Source organism: Schistocerca gregaria, unplaced genomic scaffold, assembly GCF_023897955.1.
Source record: "Schistocerca gregaria isolate iqSchGreg1 unplaced genomic scaffold, iqSchGreg1.2 ptg000338l, whole genome shotgun sequence".
NCBI lineage: Eukaryota > Metazoa > Arthropoda > Insecta > Orthoptera > Acrididae > Schistocerca > Schistocerca gregaria.
In genome coordinates, this window is record NW_026061803.1 from 2,101,026 (window position 1) to 2,104,597 (window position 3,572).

The following is a 3,572-nucleotide window of genomic DNA, read 5'->3' on the forward strand; positions in this document are numbered from 1 at the left end:
TACTTTATCCTCTGCTGCCTTCAATACTACATCCCTCAGAGCTACCCATTCTTCTTTTGCTGTGTTTCTTTCCCCCATTCCTGCCAATTGTTCCCTTATGCTCTCCTTCAAACTCGGTACAACCTATGGTTCTTTCAGCTTATCCAGATCCCATGTCCTTAAATTCCCACCTTTTTGCAGTTTCTTCAGTTTTAATCTACAGGTCATAACCAATAGATTATGGCCAGTGTCCACATCTGCCCCTGGAAATCTACTACAATTAAAAACTTGATTCCTTAATCTCTGTCTTACCATTAAATAATCTATCTGATACCTTTTAGTATCTCCAAGATTCTTCCATGTATACAACCTTCTTTTATGATTCTTCAACCAAGTGTTAGCTATGATTAAGTTATGCTCTGTGCAAAATTCTACCAGACAGCTTCCTCTTTCATTTCTTAGCCCCAATCCATATTCACCCACTATGTTTCCTTCTCTCCCTTTTCCTACTGACGAATTCCAGTCACCAATGACTATTACATTTTCGTCTCCCTTCACTACCTGAATAATTTCTTTTATCTCATCATACATTTCATCAATTTCTTCATCATCTGCAAAGCTAGTTGGCATATAAATTATACTACTCTAGTAGGCATGGGCTTTGTGTCTATCTTGGCCACAATAATGCGTTCACTATGCTGGTTGTAGTAGCTTACCCACACTCCTATTTTTTTTATTCATTATTAAACCTACTCCTGCATTACCGCTATTTGATTTTGTATTTATAGCCCTATATTCACCTGACCAAAAATCTTGTTCCTCCTGCACAGAACTTCACTAATTCCCACTATATCTAACTTTAACCTATCCATTTCCCTTTTTAAATTTTCTAACCTACCTGCCCGATTGAGGGATCTAACATTCCATGCTCCGATCCGTTTTCTTTCTCCTAATAATGACGTCCTCCTGAGTAGTCCCTGCCTGGAGATACAAATGGCGGACTATTTTACCTCCAGAATATTTTACCCAAGAGGACGCCATTATCATTTAATCATACAGTAAAGCTGCATGTCCTCAGGAGAAATTACGGCTGTAATTTCCCCTTGCATTCAGCCTTTCCCAGTACCAGCACAACAAGGCCGTTTTGGTTAATGTTGCAAGGCCAGATCAGTCAATCATCCAGACTGTTGCCCCTGCAACTACTGAAAAAGCTGCTGCCCCTCTTCAGGAACCACATGTTTGTCTGGCCTCTCAACAGATACCCCTCGTTGTGGTTACACCTACGGTACGGCCATCTGTATCGCTGAGGCACGCAAGCCTCCCCATCAACGGCAAGGTCCATGGTTCATGAGGGGAAAAATGTTTTAGTTGTATGAAAAGTGTTATGTGTGATAAAAATACAGTGAGATTGAGTTCAAAATATTCTCGAGTGTACGGAGTTATTTTAAAAGTATAAAACGTTTCCTCCAAAGTAGCATCTTATCTTGGGAGAAGAAGTTGTGCAGGACATCACAGCTGGCTATCCTGAAAAGAAGATCGGAGAAGCAACTCCAAGTAAGTTCGATAGCCAAGAGGGAGTGTGAGTCTTGCACACCAGTACCACACTGACACCCTTAATCACCGGAAACTGCCAGAGCATGGCATAAACAGTTGCCTCACTATCTTTCCCCAAATCCCTCAACATGCATTCTAACCTTACATCTGCAGAAATAGCTGCAGTCCACCACATAAGAACTGATCCTGACCTTCTAATCCTACCTGTGGACAAAGGCTCCACCACTGTTGTTTTTAACTGCAAGGATTACCTGGCAGTAGGACTCTTCTGGCTGTCAGATACTTCTATCTACAAACCTTGCCACAGCGACCCCATTCCAGTAATCCAGCAAGATCTCCATTCACTACTCAAATCCTTATGCCCACCTCAGACCCTCTCCCTGGAGTCCATGCCTCGGCTCACCTCTCTCACTCCACTAATAAATCCTACCTTCTACATGATTCCTAAAGTCCATAAACCTAGTCACCCAAGACGCCCCATTGTGGCCAGTTACTGAGAGAATTGCTGCTCTCATAGACCAACCCCTACAATCTATTACCCCTAACATACCTTCCTATTTAAAAGATACCAACCATTTCCTCCAGACAGCCAGAGTGGCCGAGTGGTTCTAAGCACTACAGTCTGAAACCGCGCGACCGCTATAGTTGAAGGACCGAATCTTGCCTCGGGCATGGATATGTGTGATGTCATTAGGTTAGTTAGGTTTAAGTAGTTCTAAATTCTGGGGGACTTATGACCTCAGAAGTTAAGTCCCGTAGTGCTCAGAGGCATTTGAACAATTTCCTTCACTGACTCTCCACAGTTCCTGACTCTTTACCACAAAGTGCCATGCTTGTCACTATTGGTGCCACCTCCCTGTACATTAATGTTCCTAATGCCCATAGCCTTCCTGTTATTGAACACTCCCTTTCCCAAAGATTGACAGATTCAAAACCAACAATCTAGTCACCATGACAAGTTTATCCTCACACACAATTTCTTCTGCTTTGGAGGCATTACCCACAAACAAATTCAGGGTATGGCTATGGGCACCCACCAACACCAGCTTTTCTGAATTGTGCAGGTGAGAACTTTCCCTGCAATACATCCGATATTTCTATAACCCTTCTGGTCTCAACCTTCATTAGTCACTGTTCTCATCCATCCCACACCTTCCCTGCACCCGTTCCAGCACTATGCAGCCATTATTCCACCACCACACCCAGTCTTTTTATTTCCCTCCATTTCTGCTACTTCTGCTCCCCTCCCCACCTCTCCCCTGCCCGTGGTCTAACCTGCAGCACTTTACTCTACATCACTACCCACCCTCCCTCCCTGCCCCAGTATCCTCCATACCCCCACCCAGTTGCCACTCCCATCATGCAATGTTGCTATGTGTAAGTGTGTGTGTGTCTGTGTGTGTGTGTGTGTGTGTGAATTGTGAGAGTCGTTGTTGTGTGTATCAGCGACACAGCATCTCTGCTAGATAGTGAGTAGCAGCTTTCTTTCTCGTAATATTGTTACATTCTATCCTGGATTTTCCATTATTTGAATATGTATTATACTAATTCATGAACGAGATAGATGAGCACTTAAAATAAAGGGCCAAAGGGCCAAAATGAAGTCCCTTGGCCTCTTTCAAAACAGAAAGAGCATATATTATTCAAAAAATTTCATGTAGAATGCCCAAGTACAAGAAGACCCTAATATAAGTAAATCTATATTTTTATTTGAATGCTCCTGACAAAGTACCTGATCTGACTACTGTTGTAAGCATACCTGTACTCATTCCATCTATGCTGGGATCAAATGGTTAATTTTCCATACTTGTGTGTGAAGTGTAAATATTCCATTGTACAATTTCCCTGTATAAAACTGATATGCTCAATACTATGTGGAAAATGATTCAAAATCAGTAGCCAATAATCAATTAAATAAAAAAAGTTCATTTGCAGTGTATATGTACAAATTGAGAAAGCTCATTTTTCTTAGTAAAGCCACAAAGACAAGTTTTATGAAATTACACAAGTTTTTTGTACTCAAGTTGATAAGACACACT